The sequence below is a fragment of the Lepidochelys kempii genome, chromosome 4, assembly GCF_965140285.1.
Source record: "Lepidochelys kempii isolate rLepKem1 chromosome 4, rLepKem1.hap1, whole genome shotgun sequence".
Taxonomy (NCBI): Eukaryota; Metazoa; Chordata; order Testudines; family Cheloniidae; genus Lepidochelys; species Lepidochelys kempii.
In genome coordinates, this window is record NC_136383.1 from 29557663 (window position 1) to 29574061 (window position 16399).

Sequence of the window (16399 nt, forward strand, 5' to 3'; positions counted from 1 at the left end):
AACAAAAGCCAGTGAAAGAGAAAACAACTTAAATGGTTGATAGTGCAATAGCAGTGCAGTCTAACCTGTCTTTTAGTGAGGCAGTGCAGTGACGTGGTCCTCTTAGATTAGAGGTTTGAGAGTGCAGACAGCTGCTCTTGCTCTGAACATCTCTCCTAAACTGACTTTGTGCACAGAATCCCTCCCCTTTTATCCTCAGATAAACTCCCATCATCTGTCGTTTTGGAGAAACTGTACCATTTCACAGTCACATTGTAGGATCTGTCATGCATCAGTGTAAATCAGCTTTGTTTTTAGCAGGGAATTGCAAGTCATGCCTGCCTTTAACAGGTAGAGGCTTACAGGAATTACTTAGTTCCTGTAGCCAGCAAACAGGAAAATTTTCCTTCCATTTTACCTTCCGTTCCCTCCTCCAAAGAAACATTACATCAGATGATAAAAGGAAGTTCTTCCTCTTTCTCTCTGAAAGCTCAATTAAATTTTCTAGCTGAATGCTAATCTTTGGTTTCCAGATAATTTTACATGGATAAAATTCCCTTCTTCCAACTTTTGGGTTGTTTTTTTGTTTGTTTTAATTTTCATCTACTTTTCATAGAATCATAGAATATCAGGGTTGGAAGGGACCTCAGGAGGTCATCTAGTCCAACCCCCTGCTCAAAGCAGGACCGATCCCCAATTAAATCATCCCAGTCAGAGCTTTGTCAAGCCTGACCTTAAAAACTTCTAAGGAAGGAGATTCTACCACCTCCCTAGATAACGCATTCCAGTGTTTCACCACCCTCCTAGTGAAAAAGTTTTTCCTAATATCCAACCTAAACCTCCCCCACTGCAACTTTGCTAGAGTCCTACCAGTATCACTGATAATTTGCTCAGGGAAAGAGGAAATTTTGTCATTTTGGGATGCATCAGGAGAGGTATTTCCAGTAGGGATAAGGAGGTTTTAGTACCGTTATATAAGGCACTGGTGAGACCTCACCTGGAATACTGTGTGCAGTTCTGGTCTCCCATGTTTAAGAAGGATGAATTCAAACTGGAACAGGTACAGAGAAGGGCTACTAGGGTGATCCAAGGAATGGAAAACTTGTCTTATGAAAGGAGACTCAGGGAGCTTGGCTTGTTTAGCCTAACTAAAAGAAGGTTGAGGGGAGATATGATTGCTCTCTATAAATATATCAGAGGGATAAATACCAGAGAGGGAGAGGAATTATTTAAACTCAGTACCAATGTGGACACAAGAACAAATGGATATAAACTGGCCACTAGGAAATTTAGATTAGAAATTAGACGAAGGTTTCTAACCATCAGAGGAGTGAAGTTTTGGAATAGCCTTCCGAGGGAAGTAGTGGGGGCAAAAGATCTATCTTGCTTTAAGATTAAACTCGATAAGTTTATGGAGGAGATGGTATGATGGGATAACATGGTTTTGGTAATTAAATATTCATGGTAAATAGGCCCAATGGCCTGTGATGGGTTTTTAGATGGGGTAAGATCCAAGTTACCCGGGAAAGAATTTTCTGTAGTATCTGGCTGATGAATCTTGCCCATATGCTCAGGGTTTAGCTGATCGCCATATTTGGGGTCGGGAAGGAATTTTCCTCCAGGGCAGATTGGAAGGCCCTGGAGGTTTTTCGCCTTCCTCTGTAGCATGGGGCACGGGTCACTTGCTGGAGGATTCTCTGCTCCTTGAGGTCTTCAAACTATAATTTGAGGACTTCAATAGCACAGATATAGGTGTGAGGTCTTTTTTAGGAGTGGTGGGTGAAATTCTGTGGCCTGCATTGTGCAGGAGGTCAGACTAGATGATCATAATGGTCCCTTCTGACCTAAATATCTATGAATCTATGAATCTATGAAAGCGTATAGTATCTCCCCGAACCAGTTTGTTCTTTCCCTTCCCCTTTAAATAGCAACCTATTTATTTGAGAGACGCTCCCCCTAATACACAGTTTTTATCTTGCCCCTGCATAGCATGAGCCAGCAGATTCTCTACTACTTGGAAAAACACCCCAAAAAATGGAAGGAGAAACAATGTCAAAATGGTGACAAAGATTACTTGTTCCTTTAACTCCTATTCCCTAATCCAAAGAGATTCTTATTCTGTGCCTAAACTCCAGCAAGAGAGTTCGTCCCTGAAACATTAATAAACCACACCCCTGAGCGAGAAAGTTGCAGCGCTGTAAAGTGCCAGTGTAGACAAGCCCTACGTTATTCCTGAGGGCATGCTGCACCGAAAATTTAAAATTCTGTGCACAGTATTTTAAAATTCTGCACATTTTATTTGTCCAATAAATGTGGAGGCTCCAGCAGGGCATTGAGAGGCACAGGCCACTGGCTTCACAGAGGTGGGAGATCACTGTGCAGCTTCCCCTGGGACACGGACTCAGCAGTGAGGCTGCACCCAACCCTGACACAGCGCAAGGATCGGGCCTGCCCCAGAAACACCCCAGGACCCTGCCCTTCTGTTCCAGGTGCACCAGGTGTGGTCAGGCAGGCTCAGCAAGGCAGAATCCAAGGGGCTTAGTGGGGGGATCCAGGTGTGGGTTGAAAGGTTTCTATGTGGGACAATCTGGGTGCGGGCAACTCAGTGGAGGATCTGGATGCACAGGGCTTGTTGGGGGATTCTGGGTGCAACAGTAATGGGACTCTGCAGCCGGGTCCAAGTGAAGGTATTTGGGGATCAGCGGGGGGGTCTGGGTGTGGAAGACTCAGTGGGGGGTCTAGATGCTGGGGGAGTGCAGCTCAGTGGGATGGGGTTCCAGGTGCAGCTGGTTGGGGCTCAGTGGGGTGGGGATCCAGGTGCGGGTGGCTTGTCGGAGTGGTCCAGGTGCAGGAAGAGTGGGGCTCTTGGGGGCGGGGTTCTGAGTACGGAGGGGTGAGGCTTGCTGGGAGGGTCTGGGTATGAGGGGTTCTGGATGCATGGGGTTGGGTGGGTGGGGGAGCAGCTTCCTCTACAGGCATCCTTTGCCCTGCAACTGAGGAGCAATGGGTGCAGGAAGCTGGGGGGTGGTGAGGGGGAAGAAAGAGTTTTCAGAGCTTTCTGCAGCTGGGGGAGAAATCTGGGGGTGGGTCTGACCCAGCCCCGGATGCCGTGCAGGGGAAGAGGAAGTCCCATCCTTCGCATCTGGGACTAGCAGCTGAGCCTAGCACAAGGTAGGAGCCACCAGCCGGGTCTTCAGCAGTCCCGCCTCCTGCCTCACAGTGAATTACCTCTCTGCCGGCTGCCTGGGGCACCTGAACCATACTGCTAGGGAGGGTCGCACTTTGTGGCTTCCCTTTGCTTCCCCATCAGAAAGTCATTTTTCTGACATAAATTCTGCACATCCGCAGTAGCGCAGAATTCCCCCAGGAGTATTAAGTGCTTTGTTGAAGTAGGACCAGCTTTTTCAGTGCCTTTCAGGATAGAGTCCCAACTAATCGTTTCATGTAAACTTCCAACTGAAAATATATCTTTTCACCCTTCCCTTTTGTTATGAACACACTAATTGTGTTTAAACTGTAAAGTGTCTTGGGATTCTGTTGGAATAAAGATGTTATATGAAAATAAAGTTGTATGTATACTAGAAATGTCTGGCCCGTGGATATTGCTCTTAAGTGGCATTATAGCTGGTCGCTTTTATCATCTGTCCTTTGTAAGGACATGGGGCCTTTCTTTGATTTCATTAAGGTTTGGATTAGGCTCTCGATCTTAAATTGAGTATGCACATGTGATGCAATAAGACGGTAATGAAGACTGATGGGATTTTGAGATTTATGTTCCGAAGTACCAGGTCAGGGAGCACGAGACTGTGATTGGAACACTGCACATATACTAAGTCATCAAGGTTCTTCAAGTAGAAGAAAATTACGAAGTCTCATATCAAATACATCTTATGATTTAATTTTTATTCTAAATTGTATCAAACCTGAAAGTTAATTACAAATGATAGAATGTTGTATTAAATTTTCTAATATGTGATCTATTTGATAGCTTACGTCTATCAAACTTATTTTCTAGATATCATACATAGGTGGTATGGGGGAAGGAGATCCATCTGTACTCTTAGTAAACTTCTGTCCTTTTTCAATTTGACAGTCATTTTTTCTTTATTCATGCCTGGTGGATTCAGTCTACATTTTACTTTCTACTCTTTCTAGATCAAAAAAGTACAGTATAACCCTAACTTTATTTTTATTTTTTTATTTAAAAAAAAACCGAAAACCCTCACGAATTTATATTCTTCCTAGGAAGGGAAATTTTTGTGTAAAGAATGCAAATAAAAATGGCCAAAGAATGAAAATACTCAGTGTTGCTAAATTATAACTGCATGACAGACACACCACAAATATAAAACGACGGTACTTTTGCCTGATCTTTGCTGGGAAGAGGAGTTAACCTACTATTGTTACAGCAGACACCTCCGGTAACTATAACGATAGTCTCTGGGTGAAATCCTGGCTCTGTTGAAGTCAATGGGAGTTTTGCTAATGATTTCAGCGGGGCCAGGATTTCACCCTCTATCTTTCCAGTTTGTTCCATTAGCACATTTGATAGCACTTTGTTTATGGTCAGTTTCACTGCACAAACCACAAACCACAAATGAGTAGGGAGTTTCAGGAAGAGGTATAGCACCTGAAACTATTTTCAATCCACTTCTAGAAATTAAATAGATTTCAAGTGAATAGCTTTCATTTAAGATTTAGCTACACAGAAAAGTTGCCATTCCATTCACAAGGCCCATTATAATTGCTCTGTTTCATCTCTGAAATTCTGGACATAGATGGCTGTGGTTGGAACCATTGTCTTTAGTTTTGCCCCACAAAAATATGCCTGTTTGTGTGGGTGGAATGTGCCGTTTCACACATGACAAATAGCGGAGTTAGATGTACAGTTATCAGTGTTTCATGCTAGCACAATTCAATGTGCATGTTCAAATGCAGATATTGTGCATATAAATGATTATACATGCAAAATATGTGTGTGCTAGCCTACAAGCTGGCTGATTGCAAAATGCCACATCCTACTTTAAGTTTTCTAACTGGACTGTAAACAGGGATCGGGGTGGTGATACGGTTTCCTAGCCTTATAGGTCTGGGAGCTATCTAACCAGCATGAGTCCTTGAAACAGACTCTTACTATTTAGCATGCAGTAGTCACAATCCCAGTTTCCTGGTGTGAAATGCAAACGTTTGTCAAAGGAATTGGCTAAATTTTACATTATGCTTTGCTGATTATCAACAATATCCAATTTATATATATAAATTCTAATCATAAAGGGACAACAGTTTGTAACGAATACTTCCAAAATTAGTATTACCTGAACTTTGTACTGTATTTGCCTGTAAACGAATAACAATATCAATTTGTATTAACTTCTGTAACCTATAAGAAAAATAATTCTCCAAAGTTGACTATTTGATGTCCTGTTTTAGTTGGAACATGACTTGCTGACCATGTGTCGGGGCATGCTGTTAATCCACAGAGCCATTCAGTAACCCCAGCGTACTGCAGGATGGAGGAAGGTTTTCCAGATATAGTTAGAGCCAGTGTTATGGCCTTATACATCCTGCAGTTGGTGATTCAGGAAAGAAGTAATTCAAGTTAGGCCATCTTCAAAAGTAATGAAGTAGATTAGATGGGAGGAAAATATTCTGGTGCAAGTACGAAAGATAAGGCTTATCAATACTGAGATGTGTAATGCTACTCTGATATAGGCCTCTTTTACTCAAAAGTAAGGAAATTGAACAAAAAAACCAGAACCAACCCTGTTTGAATCAGAAGCTTATTCAGTACAGTAAACGTTGGAGTTCTCCAACCCAAGTAGCCATGGAACATTTCAGTGTTTGTTTTTTTCAAATAGTTAGCTATTCCTGTTAGTCTGACTTTGCAGTGTGGTGATCTGCCATGACAAACAGCAGATAGGGAACAAGGCACTACATTGCACCAATTAAAATAAAAAGTATCTTCCTCCTCAGAAAGAACAATAGTCAGCAAATGAGGTTCCCTGGGTCAGAGTAAGATAAGCAGTTTTGGGGAAGGGGCTGTGGCAAGGGCTAAAGATAGCAGAATTTAAAGACTAGGACCCTGATTAGTAAAAACATTTAAGCATGTTTAGGTTGAAGTAAATGAGATTTAAGACCCATGTTTAAGTGCTTTGCTGAAGGGGGGCCCAAATCTAGGTATCTTTAATGATCATTTCACCTATATGAAGTCAGTTGGCATCCTATGTGAGTACTACAGAATTTGGCCTTAACTGTGACTGCTGAATAGGACACAACACAGGAACCAGTCTAGTGAAGTCTGGTATTTTAATTAGTTACCTGTTTCTCTTCTGAATGTATTGTATTCAGCACACATGCGATATGCAGCCCACGAAGTATTTATCAGTAAAATTAATGTATTTTGCATATCTGTATTCTTGATAAGGGTAAGGAGAAAAATGAGGCCATTATTGTAAAAAACCTGAATCATCTCCATACTTTTTAAATTATTATTATTATTTATGTTTTTTGAGATAGACTACACATGCTAACGGATACAGGCCTCATGCCTCTAACTGTTATATAGTCAGCACACGCCTTTGGACTCTAACAGATTGCCATGAAAGAAAGTCGGATGACCATATTGGTTTAAAATCCACAGTGCAAGATTTTCTCCCTGCTATCCTCAATCCTGCTATGCACAATCAGTATAGCTTATTTTTTAAAATACAAGTGGACTTCATTATGTAAAATAACTTTTATGATAAATTTTTATAAACAAACACAATTAACCAAACCAATAAATGCAGGACCATCATGATTCATACACCACAAACCAAAGCAAGAACTTGATCTTTTTGCAGGATAGATTTAAGCTTGTTTGGGCAGGTAGTGGGCCTGTGTCATTGATCTCTCTGTGAAGTGCCATGCACACCTGTAGGGATGTGTTAAATGTACATTCCCTTATAAGTATACTAATGTGCTCAACAGTAATGGTTCCAAGCAATGTAATTTACAGCTGCGCTGCTGCAGTGTTTCTGATCATTTCCTGTATTTTTGTATAGGTCAAGAAAACCTGATCCTGAATACTGATTATACTTTAATGCAAATACATGATTCTTTTGTACAGCTGGTCTACAGAACTCTGCTGCACATACACTTTTTCACAGAAATAGATATCTCTCTTATTTTGAGCCTCCTAGACAACCATTGGACTACCACTATGTAAATATTCATTAAGAACCCAAATAATTTGAGCATGTCATTAAAAGTTAAAAAGAAGCTCTGGATAATGGACCAAGAAGTTCTGAAGAGAAATAATTGACAATGGCACATAGGTATTTGCTTTTCATTGAAACGTCTCCTTTCTTTTTCATTGTCTTTTTGAATGGCATTGTCCTTTAGATAAGTTCATGGAGGATATGTCCATCAATAGCTATTAGCCAAGATGGTCAGGAACACAGTGCAATACTCTGGGTGTCCATAAACCTTTGATTGCCAGAAGCTGGGACTGGACAACAGGATGGATCACTGATCAGCTGTGGCCACTGTCAGAAGACGGGATACTTGGCTAGATAAACCAATACGGTTCATTCTTATGTTCTTAAGCACCCTCCATTTAAGGCCAGCAAATAGAGATCTCAGAGTCAGATCTAATTTAAAGCTCTAAATGTAGAGGGTTTGGCCTGCAGGTTGCTAAGCACTCCAGAAAGCAGCTCACCATTCTCACTCCCATTGACTTTCATGGGAGTTGAGGAGATTCCGCACTTTTTAGGGCCACTCTCTCACAGTAGTATAGAGCCTAGCTCAACAGGTCCGAGCTGTTCTAGGCCTCCAGGTACTACCACAATACAAATGAGTAATAACTTCTATGAAGAACTTTGCGGAATTGTGCCCTTTAAAGTGCACAGTGAACCAGATTATCTTTCCCATTAAAATTTTGATGTTGGTCTGATTTGCTTTGGTTCCCCATGTACTACTTTATTGCAAGTTAATTGCATGTAGCCCAGGGCAGATCTCTCATTTTCAGTCTTCCACATTTAGCATAGCTAGCTTTCCAGAACATTTTTTAGTCATCCATACCTATCATGAATTTTTAAGATATTGGTTGAAATACATTTTGGATTTATTACATATATATACACACAAACATATGTGAGCTAGATGGGGTTTTTATGATGGGTGGTCTGCTAGATTGCATAATGAGCAGATAGCTCTTGCTGGCAATTTCCCCTTCCCCCACAGTGAAATTATTCGCTCATTTTGTCATAATCATCCTGGCTAGCCATCATATTTTTAGGAAACCCAAAATCTAATGTCTCTTTATGCGTTTGACAGCAGTGTGCATTTCAATTTAAATGGCTACACTGAACATTTAGTATCCTCATGACTGTCTCTCCCCTCCCCCGTCTTTCCATTTTTTTAAGAAAAAGCAGCTGCTCATTTTCCCAAAGGCTCTATAGAAGTTATATTACCAAATGCAGATTTTTTTTTTCTTTTGAGCTAAACCAGTTGTATGTGTTGGAGCTTAAAACCTGACTACCCTCCTCCCTGCCCCTACCTGCCTTTTAAAAAAGAAAGAAAAAACCTCTCACAAACCTGAAGATTGCTGCTGGCATAATAAGGAACAGCTGTGGTATGAAACGGCATACAATTACAGTTCTTTCAGGACTGCAGCCCAACAGCTTTCGGCACACACGCGCTTACACACACACTTCTCTCTGGAATTTGACTTATACACGCAAGACATTCCTTTAACTTCTTACTTTAGCTGAAGACCATATTTATCAGACTTCAAGCTGGAAGTCCAGCCCTGCAAACACTTACTATAGTGCTTACAACCATGAGGAGTTCCACTCGGCCTTGCTGGTGGGATTTGTATATTAAAATAAGAAAAAACAAAGTTCATCTGCTGCCCTTTCTTGGAAGAGCAAAGAGGGAGGGATGGATGAAGTAGTTTAATTATTATTTAGTTGCTTTTTTCTTTTGACTTATAATTACTTGATAAACTCCAAGATATTTCTCCAAACTCAGACTTTTCAGCTAGGAGAATCCTAAGTTTAATTCAAACCCAGCACAACACTCAAGTCTCTGCCAAAGAGAGGTGTGTGTGTGTGTGTATACAAAGCTCATCATTTTTAAGCAGTAGTGATACTTTTTTCAGGACACCGAGGTCAGTGTGTGTGTGTGTGTATATATACACATACATTGACCTCAGTGTCCTGAAAAAAGTATCACTACTGCTTAAAAATGATGAGCTTTGTAATTCACACTGCTTCTTTGTGCGCCAGAAGTATGTCCACATCCCGGACAGAGAATAATCAATTAGTGAAATAGCATTTTGTGAAGAATATGGCAGAATATGAAGCTAACTTTGTAGAAAACTAACAAAAGTTTGTGTAGCTATGTTTTGTTTTAATTTAAAATTTGATATATGTTTTTTTTTTAATACCCCAAAATGTCTTAGTACTTCAGCCATTTAAAATTCTCTTAAATCCACGTGAGCTATTGGAGGCCTTGGAAGATTATGAGCTGAATTGAGTTGGCAGTGAATGTCAGCCTGCCAGAATGAAGAAAGACTGACTGTTTTCAAAGCTTTGGAAGTATTTTAAAAGGAGTGCCAGAGAGGAGTACTGAAATTCCCTGTAGAACTGTATAAATATCACTGTTACGAGGATCTACTGTTGGAGCCTAAAAGCCTTACTTAGAGTTAAAACACAATCTGCCATTTTTCTCCTCTTTTAGTTAGTTCTCTAGCTCTTCCTGCTGCATCTTGCCATAAAGAGTACATTTTACCATGGGAAAGAATGTGCTTTGAAACATAGGAAATTGAAGGAAGGCTGAAATGTCAGCTCATTCTGGGATTCCAACCCATAACCTTTGTCAACACAGTAGTGCTGAATTTTTATGCTGTTCTAGAAATCGGTGGCTCCAGTGAAGCTTAACTTTAAGACAGTACCTTTAAATAGACTTCCTGTCTATAAAGACTACTCTTTTTCCTGGTTCACCACTAAGGCAGTTTCCAAAAAAAGGCCAGCCACCTGTCTTCCTCCAACTTTTTTCCTAAAACCTTTCTAACCAAATGTTTCATGCCATGAAATACATCAATTTGGCGTCTCAGTGTCAGTTTCTTACTAAACTGTTGCAGAGTTTTGAAAGGCAGTGAAAATAAAACAAGTTGTGTGTACTGGAGTAAGCTGAGTATAAGGGAGAACTCAAAAATTTGTCAGAATGCTGTTGGAGCATTCTGGTGTCTGTGGCTTTAACTCCAAACTTGGCTTAGTACAATGTCTTAGTTAATGGCCTTCCAGAAAAATAAAAATAAAATGGGGCTCCAGCTCCTAGAGGAAAAAAAAAAATACTATGGCCAGAATGTTAACCTCAGAAAACAAGGTTTCCATATTCCTACAGTCTTAAGGGAGTCACACTGTGGCTTCTTGTTAAATATTGATGTAACTTGAAAATTGCTTCTTTTGACTTATAATTAGTGCACAATTTGGGATTTATGCTGTTTTCTTTGAGATTAGTTGATGCCTAAGATCTTCTTAAAATAATGTATTGGCTAGTCCAAAAATAAGATCAAGACTTGGGACCAAATTCTCTTTTCTAATCCAGTCTCCAGAAGCTGAAAATGTCATCATGTATTTGAAGGGATGACAATATCCATACCAAATATTTGCTCCTAAGGTGCTTTGCTGTCCTCCAAAAAAAAATGCCATTCCTCAATTCCACCTGTCCTCTGCGTTTCTGATGGCAGAGCTTCACCAGAGGGTTTATTTTCCTAAGCTGTTCGTATGTTACTGTTTGAAAAAGGTGGATCTAGAAACAATTTAGCAAGCATCAATTACAATTGACTTGGGAAGGGATAAATTATTCTTTAGTGCTTCCTTAGATGTATAGTTACTATAGAACTTTCTGCTAAATAAGTGGTGCAAATACAAAATCTAAAACAAGGCAATTGGATGAATTTTGAGAGTCCATAAGGGATTTGGGGCCCAGAAATCCATGGATCGAATACACTGAACCACGTGTTTATGTATGTATATTCATTCTGTTGCATCTCTGAGAGAGATAAATATTGGTATTTTAATTATTTTGGGTTCCAAAGCCCATTGGAGTCAATGAAAACCTCAGAGATTCTGCAGGCTTCTTTTCTAAGACTGCTGAGGATAGCAAGATGATTTTCACTGTGATGCCATCAATATATGGGTGACATGAGGCTTATAACTAATCCAGATGATGTGATTTATCTGTTTTTCCAAGTGCTTGACTGAGATGGGAACTTGGATGAAAATGTTGCTCAATCCAGAGAAGTCAAGGGTGATGCTAGTAGATTGGGGTATGTTGGTGGCATCTTGAGGGTGTGGAGGCACTGGACCCTGCCCACATTTCTTTTGGGGAAGTTGTCAAAGAGCTTTATTGCTTGGTGAGTTTGGCTCTGACTGCTTTTGGATTCTCAGTGGGTGCTGGTGGTCAAAAGCACCCCTTTTTCATCTGTTAAGGCAACTGTGGTCATTTCCTCAGATATAGAATTTATCCATGCCATTATTGCTTATAGATTACAATAATCCATTGTGATGTACATAGGACTACTCTTGAGGACCACACAGAAGTTCAAACTGTGGCTGCTTGACTGCTTGGCAGTACTACCTTCAGGGATAAACTTGCATCAAGACTCTGAAAATTTCATTAGCTTATCTACCACGTGCAATTCAGGAAAAAACTCCCATTGGCTTCAGGAGCTTTTCACCCAAGTAAAGACTTCAGGATTTAGCCCATGGTTTGTAATGGTTTATGATGTTACAGAGAAGGGCTGTTTTGAGCTTTTTCCCTTTCTTTGCTGAAATTCGTAAATTGTTACTTCTGTAGCTTCTTTCAACCAGAAGACTCTCAAAGTGCTTTACAAACTAGATAGAGGCATGAGGTTGCCCATCACTGAAATTCAGCCACTGCTGGGGTAGGATAGGCTACTGTTTAATTGTGCACAGTAACGCTAAACAAGTTAAGTCCCGAAGTGAGCCTACTATTGTATTCAGTTGATATTAGAAGAGGAATTAAAGGAGGCAGAATTTAACGACCCAAACTGGAATTTGGCCAGGGCACCTAGATAAACACTCTTCTCTTGCAGAAACTGCCATGGGAATTTAATGACTGCAAATGATTTAGACCTCTGTTTCATCCAAAAGTGTCTAGCAGTATAGTGACCCAAGCGTCATGCTGGGGCAGGGCAGCAGTTTAGTATTGACATAGAAAAGACTGTCACACCATTGCTATTATCTGTACTTCCTTGACTTTTACTTTGTGTTCTCCCATCCAACTACTGACCAAGTTCAACCCCATTTATGTTTGAGATCACAGCCCAAGGAGGTCTGGTTGCATAAATACCCTGTGAATGGCTGGGCTATCAGCAAGTCACCTTGGAGAAGATGCAGTGTGTTCTCTGCTCTGTTTCTAGTTGATACGGAGGGGCTATAGTACCACCCATCTTGATTCTGTCAGCCAGCAAGTGTTCATGGACATCCTAACAGAGAACAGTCACTGCTCTTCCTAATGGGATTCTGGCCTGCCCTTGTGGAAGAGCCGGAGGAGGGGGGAACTCACCCCAATTTTCTTCCTACGCCTCCTGCACTAGATGTATGTACAAGGGCTGGTTAGAATCTGATCATGGATGTTTACTCAGCCAAACTTCTTTGCATTCACAAAGTCCCTAGCTAGCAAATCAGCACAATACAAATAGTTAATAAAATATGAACCTCAGGAATTGGCTCAAAATAGATAAGTTATCAAAAGAAAGCAAATCAACATAACCAAGGTTACTTTTGACCAAAAAAAAATGTTTTTCCTGTCATCTAATTGTACATGAGTCACTCTCTTACATATTCTGTGCTCATGAAGATTGCAGGAGCACTCCAAAGAGGCACTTACACATCTTTTTAAAAAAACAAAACCAACAATAATCTACTTCTAACTCCTTATCTCTCGTTTGTGCCCAGTATATGGCAAGAATTACATGTATGTTCCTGGATACTTCAAGAAGTCAAATAGTGATGGGCAGAATTACAACTTGGTGGGATGTGAGATGCTGATCCATTTCCACAGTAATGTGTTATTTTTAAGTCATGCATCATGGCATCTTCAAAGAGACCAGTCATAATTCTGATGGATTAGACTGCAGAGTCAGTCCTAGATGCAGTAATTGTTTCACAGATGCTGCTGATGTGACTTGAATTCCTAATAAATTATGGCTGGGGAAAAATATGTTAGAGCTCCTAAGTGTATTGGCTCAAACACCTGTTACTGGAGGAGAAAAAATAAACTACTATCCTTTAATAAATGTAAGTTTTCTTTAAAAGAAATGTAGTTCACCCCACCACAAATGTAAAAAGACCATAGAGTCCAGATTTTGCAGTCCTAAACAATTCAACAGTAGCATCTAAAGCACATGCATGGTGTACTAGCTGAAATAAATACCAGAGGTATACCATTGCTTGGTTTTTTCTAACTTTAAATTGCATTACTGTGGTTTGTCTGAGCACCTTTTATGGTCTGTAATAAGACGAGACTCAGGAGGATTGTGAATAGAATCATAACTGAGTTTATACATGGGGAATCAAGAGTAATGCAAAGTAACCCCAATCCAACAGTTATTCTGAAGAAAGAAAGTGTGAGGCTTTTTAAACCAATGAGTTCATACGAGGCTTTGAAGAGTCAAATGGTTTAATCCTGCTTTGGAATGCCTTCCACCACCTCCTTTTATGCTGGAGCCAATCAGAATCCAAGGGATTGGTTGATTTGTAGTGTGAGGCTTTTGAGAAGCCTGTGAAGAGTGCATGTATTTTTTGTCACATAATAAGGAAGGAAATACGTGGCTTTCAAGGATCATGAGTTTCCCTCCTGAGAAGCAGGCACACTTTGCACAGAGGTTTGCATGCTGAGCTTAGATACAGGCCACACATTCCTCAAGTAGTAAGGCTCTTTTATCCATCAACAAAACACAGAGCAAAAGGAGCTTTTGAAAACTTTTAATGAGAGTTAAACTTTACCCTCTGTGATAAAGTAGAGTTCAACCACCAGTGTTAAAATACTGATATGCTTTGAGGACCATGGAGAGGATTCCCATGGCTCAGTCACACAGACTAATACCTTGTTTTGATAGAAATAAAAAATAATCTGATAGGGTAGTGTTAATTACTGTTCCTTTGTACTTTGCTCAGAATACTGTGTCATTTAGCAGCTTACACACTCATCTTTCACCTCTGGGAGTTGTTGGGCTGCAAGCTCAGGTATCAAAAGACAGCAGGTAGGGAATGAAAGGGAAGCAATTTCAGGTTAGGGTGAATGTCTGTTTCTTGAACCCCGTTGGGAGGGAATGTAATTCTGCAGCATCCCTTACTTTTCCTTTTTACTTAAAAGAACTATATGGAATGAGGGGAACTTGGAAAGTTTTCCTGATGTGCCAGTCTAACAGTGATGTCTATTATGCTATGGAATAGTCTCCCCAGGGAAGTTGGGAATGCCTTATCACCTGGGACTCTTAAAGCTAGCCAAGCCAAGATGCTGGAATATATATTGTACACAGAAGAATCCTGCTTTATTAGGGGAGCAGACTAGATGACATAACTGATCTTCTCCATCTCTAGTTTCTGTTTTCCAAATTACTTTATAAACTCACTTTGTTAGTGGTGGGGTTTGGGAAGCAATGTGACCATAGCATATTTTCATTGTATAAAGAATAATTCGAGCACATGGAGAAAAGAGTTTTAAGGGTTAAAAGCACATTTAAGAACAAATGAGGGGGTGCGGTTAGCATGTCTAGTTGTCCAGTTTTGCTTAGCATGCACCTGTGATGCTTTGATTGTCCCTATTTTGAAGTTAGCGCCCTGAACAGAAAGGGAATCCCAGTAATCTTATATAATGCTATCAATTCTGCTTATAATAATTTTACATGGCCCAAGAGCAATTCTTATGTAAAGAGTGTTTCTGAATTCTGTTATTCACTTGAGTTTAGTAAGGTAATAATACCCTGGAATTCAGTGCACATTGTATAAATTAGGTGTAATTTGATATTGTAAAAAAATTAGAGAAGGATAAATAATCCTGTTCTGTGCTCTTGGAGGCAAATCTACTGTGATAAGAGAAATTTTCAAATGTAATAGTCCTCTCTGTGGAGTGGTAATATCAGCCACTTGTGAGGCTCTTAGCAGTCCAAGCAAATATGAATTAATAATAGAGAGCCCTTCATATTCCCTTTCTGTGCAAACTAGAAGTAATGTCTTCATTGCAAAAATTTGCGTGAGTCAAAATTTTTACGTTAGACTCATTTGTACCTTTTAGTACATTATGTATTTATTATTTGACACATTTTCCTAACTTTCCCAATCTGAAATCCTTCTAACATCTGCAGGGTGCTCTGTCGGTCTCTCTTCTGTCATTTGGGCTGTTGGTGGTGAACGATAAAACTCACAAAGAACAAATTATGGAGAGAGTGCAACAACAGCTTTCTCTACTTTTTCTGTCATTCTGAACCTTCAGCTGATCTGCCTAACCAGAATTGGACAGTTGTTAGGTGGAATTTGTTCACTACACCCTGGCAGCACGTTTATCCAATGTGAAACCTTTTTTATATAAATAAAAGGTAAATATTTTATTGAATATTAAGATATTTATTGAAGAGAAGAATTTCCAAACGACCCAACTCATATCCAAGACACACAGATTTTAGGCTTTGCTGCAGAACAACAACAAAAATACAATTCTAAAGACATGCTCACAGGCTTCGTTCCTAATATCAAGCAAATACAGTCTGTTGCATATGAATATGTACCATGATTTTAATTTTTTTCCTTAAATAAATGCATAATGGTAATGTTAGTATTGTAACAATAATGAATAAGTATAGGGATTCCAGTGGAGAGTAGTCAGTTTTTGTTTTGTTTTCTCATGCGTGTATTTTGTTAAGGGTGAGATCTTTGGAAAACCAACTTCAAATGACCTTGTCAAACAGCTGATGAATAGAGGTGCAGGGGTGCCTCTCTAACCAGCCAGCTTGGTGGCAATAATCCTTCAAATCAGACAAAAGAGGCTTGGCATACTATAATCAAGTAACAGGATTAGCTCTAAGTCTGGGAACTACAGTTTCTGCATGATTTTCCACCTTACTTGGAATAAAAATCATTACAGAAAAGTTCAGGCGAAGCAGTAAATACTTATATTTTCATTAAAAAATTATCATTAATCATGCAAGAGATTTAGCCTTAAGATAAGTATATTTCTGTTAGAAGAGCATTTTCTCATCCCCAGTTTATTTTTGCATGCCCTTTTCTATACTAATCTGAGTTTCTCACCTATGCATCCATTGTTAGGAACTTAGTGCTGAAAATGTTCTTATCAAGTTTGAAAACACACTTGAACTAATCATGTGCTGAACTTCAGAAAGCGTGTC

The 16399-nt window shown here is 39.8% G+C and overlaps 1 protein-coding gene across 5 annotated transcripts in view; it reads left to right on the forward strand.

Annotated features, from left to right (window-relative positions):
• TET2 (tet methylcytosine dioxygenase 2) overlaps window positions 1-16399 on the forward strand; it is an 85137-nt gene that overhangs the window by 36535 nt on the left and 32203 nt on the right. The window contains exon 2 of one of the 5 annotated variants that reach the window (XM_073340826.2): window positions 7023-7295. The exons of 3 other annotated variants lie outside the window; for them this stretch is intronic. The gene's annotated coding sequence lies outside the window, so the exon portion shown is untranslated. Of the gene's footprint in view, window positions 1-7022; window positions 7296-15361; window positions 15593-16399 lie in introns of all 5 variants that reach the window. One more of the 5 variants, XM_073340825.2, reaches the window with a different exon arrangement.